General features: G+C 47.0%; 1 protein-coding gene across 7 annotated transcripts in view; it reads left to right on the plus strand.

Annotated features, from left to right (window-relative positions):
- Window positions 1-15,466, plus strand: part of LOC138246241 (sulfotransferase 2B1-like) — a 610,220-nt gene that overhangs the window by 359,065 nt on the left and 235,689 nt on the right. For 6 of the 7 annotated variants that reach the window (XM_069200649.1, XM_069200648.1, XM_069200651.1 and 3 more), the window contains one exon: window positions 8,294-8,440. The exons of the other annotated variant lie outside the window; for it this stretch is intronic. The gene's annotated coding sequence lies outside the window, so the exon portion shown is untranslated. The remainder of the gene's footprint in view (window positions 1-8,293; window positions 8,441-15,466) is intronic. 7 annotated transcript variants of the gene reach the window in all.

A 15,466-nucleotide genomic window follows, 5' to 3' on the forward strand; every position in this document is an offset into this window, starting at 1 on the left:
AAAGACTTTGATTACTTTTGTTAATGTGAAAGAATCTGACTGCATTTACCAAGATGCATTGGGGCCAACTTTTGCTGGAGTGTGAGGCAGTGTGTTCCCTTTTTTTGCAAGGCATGCATAACAGAGTAAAGCAGGTTGTGTAAGTGCACAATGCAGCTGACTTGAGAGCATCGAGTAAGATGGTACATAGAGCACAGCATTGAGAGGTAGGAACAAGTAGGGCAAAGTAGAGTATCATAGAAGTGGATGAAGTAGGTTGTAGTGGGGGGAGTGGCAGGCAATACAGATCAAAATGCAGAAACGGGAAGAGAGGGGCAAAAAGAAGGAGGAGAAAAAGAATAGAGAATGAAGAATAAAGAATGAGAGGTAAGGGATAAGGAAGAAGGAATAAGGGCTGAGGGTACCCAATGACCAGAGCAGCCTAGGAAGACAGGTGGGGATGGGGGACAATTATACATAGGAGGGAGGGAAGGAGGGGTGGGGAGCAGGGTTGTTGTATTAGTGATGGTATTCGTGGGGGTGGGCAGGTAGTAAGCGTTCTATGAGTCACCTACAAGAAAGAGTACCCAGGTCTGCCTAAACAGGACAGCTTGATCTTGCATATTATATATGACAGGTTCATAGGCTGTGATCCGGACCATTGCCACCATCCACTCCTCCGGAGTGGGGGGGCAGGAGATCTCCAGTGGTGGAGGATACAAATCTAGGCCGTCCCTAGGGCAGCATTTAGCAGTTGGCGTTGTGGGTGGGACAAGTCAGGGAGGTGTTCCATGTCGTGTAGGAGTATGAGAGAAGAGGAGAGCGGCATCCACAGTGTCATAGAGGCCATGGGTCAGATCACACCGGGTCTCCAGGCATCATTAGCATTCTGCATTTGGTAGGAGACCTACTCTGCGCAGTTTCACAGGGGTCCATGACCAGTCATGGATTATTTTAAAAAGACAGGCTTCCCGGTTACCCCTGTCTAGGGCCACCATTGTATCTGTCTAGGCCTCCATGTTGAATTCCGTTTGGAGGTGTGTCTGCCACTTAGAACCCACTGTTTTGAGGAGTGGCTGCAAATAAAGATGCTGCAGAAGAACATCATATATGTCCACCATCACGCCCTTGAAGTGACCCGAAAACTTAAGATAAGACACAAAAGGGGAGATCTGAATGGCCCATGGAGTGGCTCCCATGCTACGTTGGAGACAACGTTTAAGTTTTAGGTACCACCTCTCTTGGTGAGGATGGAGGCTGTATTGCTCTCTCAGACACTCAAATGTTTTAACGGCACCATTCTCCAGGATCTGGTCCAGACTTTCAATGCCGGCTGCGCTCCACTGTGCACAATGGAGGGTATCTCCTCCAGCGCGTAGGCTTTCATTTTTCCAGAGGGGGGAACGAGAGTGTAAAAAGGGATGTATGACAAGGAGGCGATGTGGGCTGTGCAAGGCTGTGTACATTGTCATCAACTGGTGTTGTATAGACTGCTAAGTCCGACCCAGTGTGAGAGTACCAATCGTTCCGTTATGATCCATTGTGGTGGGTCCGGTATCCCAGGAGCATATATGCTAACTGGGATATGTGGAGAGCAAGGGTGTAGTGTTCTCCCGACGGAATCCCCATGCCTCCACAGGAACAATGTGTCATAAGTTTAGCTGAAGATATACAGGGGCAGGAGGAACCCCACACAAAGGTTCTTATAGTGGCATCATCTGGTCTCACAGTTGATAGAGGCACTTGGAATGGTAGCATGCCTAACACATAAGTGAAGCATGGTAATGTGACCATCCTTACCGCCTGTACCCTGCGCCACATGGAGAGTCCCAGGTGGGACCATTTCCCAAAGTCCATCTTCAGGCTGGCAATAAGTGGGACCAGATTATCTGCCACCATACGCTCTAATCCTCGGTTGACAAGGATCCCCAGATATTGAAGGCGGAGCGGCATCCAGCGGAAAGGAAAACCATGTATTGCTGTCTTCGTGGTGGTGAGAGAGAGGGGCAACGCTTCGCATTTGTCCCAGTTCACTCGATACCCGGGTGGGGTCACAAAGCCATCAATAATCTCCAATAAAGCCGGAAGGGAATGGCCCAAGTTTGCCAGGGTAAGCAGAATGTAATTTGCAGTTTGGAGACCCCTCCCCATAGAGGTATCCCAGTAAGTAGTGGGGGTGTCAGATGGTGCCTGCCAGTGGTTCCATGCCTAGCCGAAATAGGATTGGTGAGAGGGGGCAGCCTGGTCTCGTCCCTCTACGTATTGGGAAAGGGTCTGATTGAAGACCTCACAATTGACCTGTGCCATGGGGCAGTCGTACAGTAGGTGTACTTTAGCAATGAATTGGTTGCCCAAAGAGAATTTTTGCAAAGTTGCAAACAGGTAGTCCCATTCAATATGGTCGAATGCTTTTACAGCATCTAGGGATAAGGCTAAAGCTTCATCTGGTATGTTTCTGGCTTCCCACAGAGCATGGAAAAGAGTGTGGAGGTGGTTTCTATAGTTACGTCCCATGCCAAACCGTACTTGTGTATGCTGTAGGATGGGAGAACTTTGTGTAATTGGGATGCTAAGACGCTGGCTAAGATTTTGATATCTCCATTTAGAAGAGAGATAGGTGATAGTTGCTGCAGTGAAGGGGGTCTTGCCCGGATTTAGGCAAAACAGCAATTACTGCCCTATTTGAAATTGCGCCCAGCAAGCCCTCTCGGCAGCCCTCCCGGAAGGCATTGTCTATGGAACCGACTGCCTCCTCACCGGCCCATTTATAAAATTCCTCTGGGAAACTGTCCTACCCCGGTGATTTATGATGTGGCCTGTGCTATTTAGGTTTTGCTGATTTCCCCTTCTAACAGGGCTTGTCCTTCACCGAATCGGTGGGTGAAGGCGAGTACTCTCCAAGAAGGTCTCCACTTGAGCAGGGATAGCCACCACTTCTGGGGTGTACAGACATTGATAGAAATCCACAAATTCATTGACAATATCCTACAGTAGGGTAAGGAGCTCCCCGTTGGAGTATGTAATAGCAGGAATGGCCTGAGCAGCTTCTCTCTGGCGAAGCTGAGCCGTTAGGAGCCAACCAGCCTTTTCCCCATGTTCGTAGTGCTGCCCGTGCATGCATTGCAGTGCATATTCGGTCTGGTACGTGTAGAGTTCATTGAGGGCCATATGGTCCTTTTCTTGGTGCTGACGAGCTGGTAGAGAGAGTTGTGCTGTGTACTGTTGGGTGAGATACGTAATGTTGATCTCCAGTTCTGCCTGGCGTGCTATCCTTTGTTTGTTGGCCTGTTCGGCATCATGCATCATTTCCCCGCAGAGTCACCTTTGCAGCTGCCCACAGGACCCTCTGGGGAGGGGACTGTGCCTCTATTGCCTTGCCTGTATGTGGAAACATGGGCTGTAGTTGTGTTTTTCCCTGGGGAGTGTGGTATTGATGCACGGTGCAGCACCAGGGTTTCTGGACCGGGGAGACAAGGCCTGTGTTGACTGATAGAAGGATTGGGGAGTGGTCCAATATACATGGGTCTCGGATCTGGGCCACTGTGTTGTGCATCACAAGAAAGTAGTCCAAGCGTGACTGAGTTCCATGTACTGGCGACAAACATGTGTATTCCCTATCTGACGGCTGCGTTTAACCTCCAGTGACCCACCAGTATTGGTCTGAGGACACGTCAGTTAGAATGACCCTTTCTTGGTTGTTTGCAGAGGTCTGTGGGTCCGGTCCTGTCTAGCACTGCATCTTGGGCCAGGTTCCAAGCACCCCCTATAATGTAACATGTGGCCCCCAATCTCATTTAGAAGTCGCTTGATATGGAGGAGTAAGAAACACTTGGGGCCCGGGGGTACATATATTGAGCCGACACATAGCGAGGAATCCGCCATTTTCAGTTTTGCAGACACATATCTCCCCTCTGGATCAGTCCAAGTTTTAATAAGTGTAACAATCAGTGTCTTACAGATCAAAATCACCACTCCACATTTCTTTGATGTCTCACTCCCCGGTCTTGGTGTAGAGCAACAACTAAATATTGCCTTCCCTATCCAGTCCCAGCGCAACTTACTGGATTCAACCTCATCAAGATGTGTCTCCTGGAGAATAGCCACATCAGTCCTTTTTGACTTGAGATAGGAGAGTACTTTCTTTCATTTCACATAGTGGGTCAAACCATTAGCGTCCCAGGATTGGATCTGGAGTGGTTGGGTGAGGAGTGGGGTCCGGCTAGCCATGTCAACAATGGATGTGTGGGGTAGACTGAATGGGGGGGTGATGGTAACAGGTATCGGATGGAGAGGGAGGGGGTGGGCAGCAGCGGGTGAGAATCTAAGAGGGGGTAATGGGGCTGGATTTATCCCAACAACTATGCATTGCAACATACATCCCACTTGTTTAATTTTACATAACCCCTTAATAGCACTAACGTAAACCTGGTGTGCCAACCGGGCTGTAGGTAAGTAAGTAAGAACGAAAGAAAGAAAGAAGGGGGGAAGAAGGGAGGTCAGAAAAAGCTGTATCTGGAGAAGAGCTGCACAATAGACAAGACTTAACATGGCCTGCTATTGGGTCACATCTTTAATCTGAGTACATCACGACTAGGTCACATCACATAATAGCATGCTGTGGGGTACTCATCTGTCAGTCAACACCGGCTCATAGCCTTCGCAGTTCCAACTCGTCTCTTTGGTCACTTATGTCCCATGTGGCTGCTGCGGTGCTGTAGAACAAGACTTATCCTTGCTGACATCCAAGTATGGTGCACCACTGCACCACTGCCAGTAGCGCATGGTCTCTATTGTTGTGGGTTCTCGCAGGCCTCTCCAAGTCCCTGCCCCTATGATGAGGATCATTGTCATTGCGGTTTCGTCCTTCAGATGGGGTATATGAAGGTGACACGCCCTGAGGGTCAGTGGTCTGTCCCGGGGCTGGTCCAATGAGGTTGTGTCCATTACCTGGCCGACAGGTCATCTAGGAAATGTCATAGGTCCTCTGGTTCATAGAAATCTCTTGACTTACCATTTTTAGTGATCCACATCCGTGCTGGGTCGAACAAACCATATTTTGCCTCCAGTTGGCGAAGTTGGGGTCGGAGTGACAAGAATGCCTTGCGACAGTCATTGGTCTCCTTCGAGAAGTCTGCGGTGATTCGAACCTCATAACCCTCGGTCCTAAATGGGCCATGGGTGCGGGCAGCTAGGAGAAGTTGGCAGGCATGACCATGTCGCAGGAGATGGGCAATGATCAGGCGAGGTTGGGATGCGCCACCCTGCCTCTTTGGACCTAGACGGTGCTTTCTCTGGAATTCCAGCGGAGGGTCAAAGGTTAAGCTTGCGTGTGTGAGTAGGGTATTTCCTAGAAAGGCTTAGACGTCTGACCCTTCCGTTTGTTCCAGGAGTCCAAAATACAGACATTGTCTCTGCGGCTTCTGTCTTCCAGATCAATGAGCTTACTGCAAAGGAATAGGAGTTCTTGGTCTTGGTTGGGCACAGTGTTAAGGTGGTCCTCCACTGCCATGACGTGCTGCTCCAGCTCCAGAACTCAGGACTGAAAACCTGCTGTGTCCAAGCGTATGAATTTTTGTCTCTGCCGCCAGCAAATATATCGTGGAGTCCATTCCTTCCAGTGTGTGACCTACAGACATAACTTCCTGAAATATGCATTCCATAGTGGTGTCCTGCGCTGGACAGTCCGTGGTGTGGGGCAAGTTCGCCAGCTGTGATCCCTTGGTAGCGGTCATTAAACGCAAGTGTTGTAGGGGTTTGGAGAATGGAAGTTGTCCTGCAGGATTACCAGAGGGTTTATCAGCAGGTTTGTCATTAGGCATCTCTAGGCCTGGTTCCCAGTGTGAAGGCCAAAGGTCTTAAGTCTGGGGGCTACACCCCTGGTTAATGTACAGTTTACAGTATAGTAGAGGGGAGTGGGGAGGAGAGATCTGTTCCACAAGTCTCTACGGTTGTGGGATCCTGTGTCATGTATACACAGATGTAGTTTGCAATCCAAGCCTGTCCTATTTGGCGCTTGAGATGGAGGCCAAGATCTTCAGCAATGGTGGGGGGCAGTGGCTCTACTGCTACTTCACACCAGGTACCTATAAAACTACCATGGCTACCTCCCCCTCAGTTTCTACTGTTCAGAGTTGATGAAAGGGGGAGGTTGGCACCTGGGGTTCCGAGTCTCCAGGTCCAGTGGAATCCCCACCTATGAGCGATGTCGTTATCTGGCACTGTCCCGCTCCGCCAGGAGGCCCCTGTTCCTTTGTTAGTTCCTACTGGCAACGCTGTGTGTAGTACAGTCAAGGTTGTTAGGTTTTAGAGCGGGTGGGTTGTCTTCTCTTGGAACACTCCCACTCCGGGGCTGTACATCACCTCCAGCAGCCTGGGCCCAGACCCTCCCGTTGGAGACATTTGTTGAGGTAGATGGCAGTTTCTCCACAGGGCTAGTTGCGCGTCGGGATCTACGGTGGGCTACAAGATAGTGCTGATCCTCTGGAGGGGCTGGCAGGGAGAGGGTGCTGAAGGATGCCAGTGTGATGAGGGATGTGGAGGGCAATTGAGTCCCCTCCTCCTTGCAGGGTCTCCATTTCAGTCGTTAGCTCCCCCCAGTGGCTAGTACCCCACCTGTTGCTGTCTGCAGTGCTGTATGGGGGATTGGGAAACGTCCAGATAAAGGGTCCCCACGGCATCTGATGTTGTGGTGCCAGTGGAGGGGGATGGGGGCACCGGCCCCTAGATGCATCCCCTGCTCACCTCCTGATGATGTGCCAGGTTGTCTCACAAGGGTCCCGCCCAGCCGTCCAAGCCCCGTTCAGCCGGTCCTAGGTCATAGCTGGTGCCTGCGATTAAGGGCCTGCCACTGCTGCATGTGGGGGGGGGGGGAGACAACCAGGTAGGTGGGAAGCAGTGGGTGAGACCTCTGTGGCATCAACTGCTGCGGTGCTGGGGTGGGGCTGCTGTCTCCATGTTGTGACTTCCGCTCTCCTCGTTGCAGGGGCTTTGCCTCCCTCGGCCGACCGGGCTTCCCCTATGCTGTCACAGGTCAGAGTGGGCTCCCTCAGTTAGTGGTCCTCCTGTTCTGTTTGGCCCCCCACTGTGTCTTTTGCAGAGGCATTGGTGGAGCTGGTGGGGAAGCGCAGACTTTGCAGCATGCCCCCCCGTCTTCCTGCGATCACACCTGATCGGCTCATTGGGACACTGCCTCCATTGGCTTTATAGGCCTCTCTCACATGGTTGCTGCTTGGGACAGATGCTCACGATGGGGGTGGGGCCACAAACCCGGGACATATAATTTGTAGAGTCCCTCATTTTGTGGAAGATGGTCCTTGCAGTTTCCCAAGTGCCCCCCTCTCGTCAATGGCCCGTTGTTGTGCGGAGCTACGGAGTCAGGCAGCCATCATCGTCTGTGGTCAGACCACGCCCCCAAAGCTCTCTTTTGCATTCAAGGTAGCAACACACAAAAATAATCATAAAGAGTGTGGAGTGAAGATTTCTTTAAGGTACAGAACCCACCACCGTGTATACCTTTCCTGCACCCTCTCCTCGTCACTCACCCACTACGCCACAAGTATTCTGAGTTGCAAAAGGCTTTCCAGCATCCTCCAGTGGTATCCACCATTACTTAATCCAGATCTCCTGGGCTCCTTCGGGTTTGGTGATGCCGTTCTCCTCTGGTCTGGTTGTCTCTGTCTCTGACGGCTCTCCCTCTGGTCGTCTACCAGTTCCTTCCTCTTTGGATCTTGCTGGCTTTTCTACTTCTCCCTCTTGGCCATCCTCGAAGTTCTTTTCCCCTCCCCCTGAGAGACTCTGATTGGTCCAACCCTGTTGAAGCCCCTCCTACCTGTCAAAAACATAGGAGTCCTTCGTTATTGTTAACAGCGCTGAGTTTTCGTTTTGTTTAACCCATGATTCCTCTTTTACTCCACATGTGTTCCAGTCTCTGCAGACATTTGGCCCCGAGGAATCACTTCAGGTATGAAGGGAGGATCCAGGAGTTGTTCCTCACACTCCTCGTGAAGCTTACCTTCCTGCAGTACTTCTCCTCTACAATGCAGTTTTTATTTTACGATCAGCAGGCCTTCTTCTCTCCTGCATAAACAGAAGGTGAAAACGGAGTAAAAACTCCTGATTATCTACCTGACCGGTTCTGCCAGGCACCCAAGAGTGACAGACATTCAGAGCATTCTTTGTTTTGCCATGGTGGTAGTAGTTTGGTCTCAGTCTTTCTAAAGCTATAATATAAATGCATATGTATAACCCACCAACTATGTGTTTGTCTTTCAATTTAGTTGCCTGTGATGGATAACCATTTTGATTAATCCTACAGTTGGAGATCACCTAAGTGGAAGTGGGACCTCACTTGGGATACCTTTCCTGTTAGTATACTACGACCACCATTGAGAAGGCATCTTAGGAGACCCTCCAGGAAGGTGTTGGATTGACAGCGGTAGCAGCCATCACTTTATCTATTCAGGTGAGAGAACTGTGGAGTGAAATGAACTAGTTTAGTTACTACGTACCTAACTTATACTGCAGATGAGATAAGTGATTGTTTATCTAGGTTTCTGTAGGCAATATAGAGAAAGGCAGCATACCCCCAATAGTCAATATCGTTACAGAGGGTAGTAAGACAAGGGTATAACTAACTATAGCTAACTGGGATACACTTTAAAAGACAGGCTGCATACACACAAAACTTCTTCAGACACAAAGCATAATAGAAATGTTACTAAAAAACATCAAAAAGTAAACCCACACTCTCCAACCAGAAAAGGCCCACCCCTCTCCTAAAACAACATTTTTCCAACCAGTGTCCAAAATCTAAATGTCCATAAAAGTTCAAAACAAAGTCCAAAAGGATAAAATGCCCTGCCCAATTCCAACCCTTTCCACCCCCAACAAAACTCCTTCCCACCAAAACAAAAAAGTTTAAAAAGGCTTGGAAAAGGCGTTCTCATGGAGGGTCCGCAGGTGTGAAGGTGTGCCATGCTACAGGCCAAGTGGGGCAGCTCACGCAGGAATGTAGTAGCTATTGGAAAGGGGAGGGGGGGCACCAATGGTGGTACAGGCAGCTCTAAGCTGCTGGGAGCACAGTGCTGACATGGCCTGGAGGCTAGAGGTGCAAGCGGTGCAGGCGGCTGAGAGTGGAACTGGGGCCTGGAGCAGGGGCATGTGCCTCACGCTCCTCCTCCACCAGCCTTTGATACTCTGCCCAGGGGGCCTCCACTTCAGCTGCTGGAGCTGGGCTGTTATCTCCTGCCAGGTTGGTGGTAGGGGTGGACCAGCAGGAGCAGCTACATCAAGAAAGAAAAAAAATAAAAAGACAAATTGTGAGCAATGTTCTGTGTAAACATTTGTTTACAATTATATAGTGGCAGAATAGTAGTACACTACTGGTCCTCTAGGGCCATTGGAATTTTTGATGTAATTAAGAGAGTCACAGGGATATGATATGACCAACACATGCCTCACATAAATACACTGACTGTCTGAACGGAACTAAGGCAGCATAACCCCAGATTAAAAAAAGTTTTTTTTTTTTTCCTGTAAAGGATTTCCTAAAAAAGTAAACCACATAGAGACTTTATGTGAAAAAAGAAAAATAACTTTTATTAATGAGTAAGACGTCATCCACTATGGAGTACAAGTATTCTATTCTTGTTGTGCTAAATGAATGGAGATGTGCTAGTTAGCGCATCGGGTACTAATTTGCTACTCTCTGCAATCTGCAGTTGGGGTAGCTGCAATGGATTCTCTTACTTTGATTCCAATAGCCCTTCTCATCTCTTAATGCCTTTCAATTCTTCCCTGACTCCAAAGAGACACATGATAAATAAATAAATATCTTGTCTGCGGTAAGTAAACGGTGGGAAAAACAATGCACTGCAATTCAGGGAAAGGAACAAGATATATAGATTTTATTGTATGCATTCATCACAATGTATCTCATCCACAAAACACGAAATCACAGGCACCTATTCCCACTTTACTTCTTGGCCTCACCATCAAACACAAATTATTTCTAACAAACACATTTGGTTAGCAGTCAGGAAAGGAAACTTGACTTACTCTACTACAGGGTAAGTTGCAGGGAAAGGCCAGGTAGGTACAGTAGAGGTTTTACTATAGAATAGTGGGGTGTCACAGATCATCATGTGACAAAGCTTTGGCTTACTCTGTCACTGTAGTTGAAACTTAAATTTGATGAATGTCAAAAGGGAAATATTTAAACAGGTTTAAATCCATTATGGGAGCCATTAAATAAATACATGAACCACTTGGCCTATAATGTGGCACATGTCAAGAATATCTTTCGTTCAATGTTTTCTGGTAGACTGGGCCAGAACTTGGAAACAAATAAAGGAGTGAAGTACTGGGAGGTGTCTGAGTGGGCACTGGGAAGCTTAGTAAATGTGCATTAACTGAAGCAGACACACATTGCATAATCAACACTGCAGTGCCAAACTGAACCAGGCTGCAGTTAGGTCACAGCCAATGGGCTGTGAAATACCATGGGTAGAGAGGTCATTGATGATGATGGGTGGGATCTTCATTGCTTAACAAACACAGTGGGTATACTAGTAATTGTCAATAACCAAGCAATGTGAGCTGCCACCCTCTGACCCTGCAGCGGCAGGGACTCCCCTTCGACTGCTGCATTGTCTAGCACACTGACATTTGCCCTGGTGGTTTGTGTGGGTATAAGAAACAGCACACTTTTTAGATGACGGATATGGCTCCCCTTTTTAATTTTTTAGGCAAAATGCAACTGTAATACACGACTACAGTTCCGTTCGCAGTATCTTCTCTTCTATCTAAAATATCACTTTGGTCATTAGAATGTTAGAAAAGCCAGGTAGTCAAGCCAACCAAAACATTTTTGCAATGGAGAGGTGAATATATGATGATGACAGTGAGTCATTTGAAGTGCAATGAATGGTTAGAATTAATTGGTTAATGAGGGACAAATGGGTTTGATTGGCAAATGCAATGGGACCGTCCTCATACTACTTTTGTGCCATGCTGCACTGTCATCAAGACTCCTAGGATACTGAATAATATATACAACACAAACTTGGGGGTGACTGTCACCATAACCATGAACTCTCTCTCCCCATTTAAGCATGAGCAAGTAAAAGAAAGCCCTTTTAACAAATAAGCATAGAATAACTTGCTCTGGAATCTTCACAGTAGAGTAACTAATCTATTCTCTTAGTCTTACTGAACAAGTTGAGATGGAATCTAAGGTAGGGGAGAGGGAAAGCCTTATAACCAAGCAAAAGTAAACTACAGATTAATAAAGACAGTAGGAGGTGCGCTACAGAAACAAGAAAAATAGAAAAAAGGATAATGCAGGGAGGGATAAAAAAGTTTACAAACAGTAAATAGAACAAAGAGGATTTGGAGAAAAAGTCACAGAGAAACAAGTAAAAATTATTCTAACCAGGAGAGGTAAGAGTTTGAGAAATAAATACTATTAAGGAGATCTTACTGGGGCCCGCAGAGCTTTCAGCCGTAGTGCTGGTGGTGACGGTAGTGCTTCGGCCTGAGTCTTTGATGCCCTCTTCTTCTTGTCCTTGGGTGCTGATGTAAGGAATAAACAAGATAACAAAAATAGATTACTGTTACAGTTAATCTAACTGGGAAAAATGTTGTCAGGAGAGGCAAACACAGTAACATATTGACATTGTACTTTTCTAAATCAGATCACCTATATTACTAGTCTCGAGTTGACCTATTCCTAATTTCCTAAACCTTACCTAAGCCCTATTCCAAATTTCCTAAACTATATTTGGAACTACTAGTGCACTGCAATGAATGATCTTTGCTTCACACCCCCTTTGATGGGCAAACTTCCCAATTCAGTGCATAGATGCATACTACACATCACAGGGAGATTGCTTGGGACTGTAAAAACTACATAAAAAGAAAGAAACAGAGAACGGTAAATCACTGATATTATTACTACCACAGTATCACTATCTTAGTGACAGGACAGGGGAGTGTTCATGACTTCTTAAATAATCAGCACAAGCGAGTGCCTACAGCGATGAGCACCTGGCTCCCTTAAATTGGATTACATAATATTTGTAACGTTATGTGAACATAACTTACCTCTGAGAGTGAGCGGCATGGTCTTTGAAAAAAATAGCACTGAAGGATACAACAAAAACATAATTACTCCCCATGTTTCACAACCTGGACGTTCAGCAAGTCCAGCAGGTCCTGCTTCCAATCGATGTCAGCCCAGTGGTGCGTCAACTGCTGCTGAGTGCGCCGTACTCCAGTATGCCTCGACGCACACCGGCGCACTCTCCCCCATGGCAGCCTATACTCCCCAATGCTGTGCCTTCTCCCGGGCCTGCTGTCAGCATTGAGAGAAGACGGGACTGCACATTAAAACTTGTATGCCCCCTTTCTTCCTCAGAAAAAATGGCACGGGCTGCACCCCATGGTGGCACATGTGACTGTAAGGTGTGGCCTTAGCACCTCCTTCACTGGCACTACCTCGTGCACGCACTGCCATGGCACTGGGTGGGAGAAAAAAAAAGAAATAGGAAATAGCAGGAATAAAATGGAAAACAAAAAAAGGAGAAAAAGCCATGGGAGATAAAAAAGTAAAATACTCAAACACAAATACACACACTAATATAATAAAGGTAAAACAGGCGCTGATGTGTGGGATTGGGGAGGAATACAGAGATTGAGAGCAGATTGAAAATTAGGCCAAGCACCATGCACAGAACAGGTATAACAAAATGGCTGCATGTGCATGAAACCCCATGGTGCCGTTTGCGCTCGATTTACAACGTAGAATGCACTTCTTGCTGCAATCAGTGCTAATTGGCGGCTGAGCACAACTCTGCCCATTCGCCAAGTTCTTGAGGAGTTTTTTAGTCACTTCAAAGAAATTCCGCATAGCAGAACTCTGCAGGCTCTCCCCAGGCCTATTAAAAACCAAATTAAATGGCCATGTCAAATTTTTACATTAATATTTCGGAAATGACACTTTTAGAAAGTTGTCATTTTTCTGCCTGAGCCAAACATGCATTTTTACCAGTGTTCATTATCACCTGACTGTTGATGACTCCCCGGTGGTGTGATGTGTGTTTCTCCCAGACAGTTGGCAAACGGCTTGGGTGTGAGGAGATGCTTTTCCTCCCTGAGCTGGGTGGGCTGGGGGGCCGTTCTCATCCCCCTCCTGAGCTTCAAAAGATTTCTACCTTGTCACTAGCAGATGTTGCTCACACCTAAGTCTGCCTCCCTTTTATCTTCATAACCAGCTTGTCTTCATAGTCAGTGGGAGGGGGAGCAACCCCAGAACTGGTTTAGAGTGACCCAAGGAAGAGTTTGCCCATTATTATAGCGACACTTTTGGGTGTGCACAGCGAGCTATGCATAAATGAAGAAAGGTTCTGTCAAATTGGTTTTAGGTGGAGAGGGACACTGTGAGAGAGTTTACATTAAAACACAAATGAAGTGCTAAAAAATTGGTTTTGCTCTAGGAACTTCTACATCATTACTTAGGGAGAGACCAGAATTTTACTCCACGCATAGGCTGCTACTTAGCATAAATGTGTCACCCCCAGTACCCTTGGAATAACACTGCTGGACATGAGGAAGAACAGAGATATCCTGCACCTTCTGTTGTGACCAGTGAGGAGAACCTTAAGGGCTAGACCTGCTCCCATTTGTACCCATGAAAAAGAAGTGGACTGCATTGGTCAGTGTCCGACCTGTTAGTCTACAGGTACAAAAGTGGTGCAAGAAGCCCTCTTTCCTGAAGAGCTCCAGCTGACAAGCTCTAACTGGATTTTCCCTAGACCATGCCCGTACCTTCTGTTGAAGTGCGTCCTGACTCCCAAGTGCTGGTCCTGAGGTCATGAGTGTACTCCTCCTATCTAAATTCCACATGCTGGGGCTTAGAAACTTTTTGCCAGCTTTTCCTCTGATGAACTGGCTGGAGACCTGGATTGTGGATGAACCAAAGCCTTAGATGTTGAATCGCTGTTTGGAGTCACCTTGCTGGTTTGCCCCTCTGAGGGAAATCTGTATTCCGTAGAAGTTTCTATGTCTGAAAATAGAGGGTTTCAACAAGAGCAATACCAAGCTTAAGCTGATCTATGTCGAGACCTTCCTAGAAACAAACGCGGAACTTTGGCACTTTCCGCTTTTGTCGACAGCTTCACAGAGAGCTCACCCTTCACTAATCCATCATTGACTAACCTATTTTTGGATCCAACTAGTTGCCTTGCTCTGCTGAGGACTCTACCTTCTCAAACCTCTTCTAAATCATAAGGTAACTGTTTCACCTGGATCTATCTGGGCTTTGTATCCAATCAGCACTACATTGCAGTCAGCCTTAAACTTTACCATTTCCCGGTCTAGCATAAACAGTTGCCTGTGGTCGGCACTCTGAGTTTTGTGACGCGAAGAGTTTAATTCAACATTTACAATTTAATTTCTCCTGTTCCCCTTATTCGACTCTTGATGATTTCAGTCTCATTTTAATTATTAAAATATCCTCAATTTTTATGAAATGGGCTGGGATTTTTATTTTGTTGCATTTTTTGCTTTTTTTCTGTTTTGGTACTTCCAAATGCTTTAGGAGGGATGTTGGGTTGGGTATAGAAGAAGGGAGATTGTTCTGTAATTTGTGAGTATTGAGAGGTTTGCAGAGGGATTCTTAAGCAAGGGAAGGACCGGTCCATGTTCTAGATCTAGTTCTGTGTATGAGTGGAAGTAGAAATCCAGTTGAGCGTAATTTTCTGGGGATTTGCGGAAGCATATGCAATTGTTGAGTTATGCTGAGCCATAGTTATGTAGTGCTTTGAAATTGTGGGGGAGGAGTTTGAATTATACTCTTTTGTGTATGGGTAACCTGTGTAACTACTTGAGGTGAGATGAGGTATCTTTGCGGAATGAGAGCTTTAGTGTTAACCTTGCCACTGAGTTCTGAATGGTCTGTAGCCTCCTGATGAGCTGCTTGTTGATAGCAGCATGAAGGGTGATCCCAGAGTCCAGCTTTCTGTGACTAGGGTGTGGTTGGCAGTTTTCTGGTTGTCAATTGTTATTATATTGAAAGTCTTCCTTAGTGTCTTTAGTGTGCAGAATTATGAGGAAGTTACAGAATTGACCTGGGCAGTCAGGATCCAGGGGTACTCGTAGGTATGGTGGAGGTCGATGAAGGTCCTATTTATGTCATCTGCCAGGTATACTTTCAAGGTGAGGAGGGCCTTTTGCCAACGTTTATGACTTGCTTCTTGTAGGAGTTCAGCTACAGGCATTTGGTCCTCATCCTGTTGCTGATGTCAGTCATGCATGCTGTGATGTTGTTCTTTATGTGAGGTGTCTTGTCCATGAGGGAGAGAATAAGTTGGATATCGTAGGAATAGTAGAAGATGTTGGTCATATACACTGATGATGCTGGCTGGGGGGACTCATATAGGTGTTGAGGAGGGTTGGGCTCAGATAGGATACTTATGGGCTCAGCAGATGA

The sequence above is a fragment of the Pleurodeles waltl genome, chromosome 7 (genome assembly GCF_031143425.1).
Source record: "Pleurodeles waltl isolate 20211129_DDA chromosome 7, aPleWal1.hap1.20221129, whole genome shotgun sequence".
Lineage (NCBI taxonomy): Eukaryota > Metazoa > Chordata > Amphibia > Caudata > Salamandridae > Pleurodeles > Pleurodeles waltl.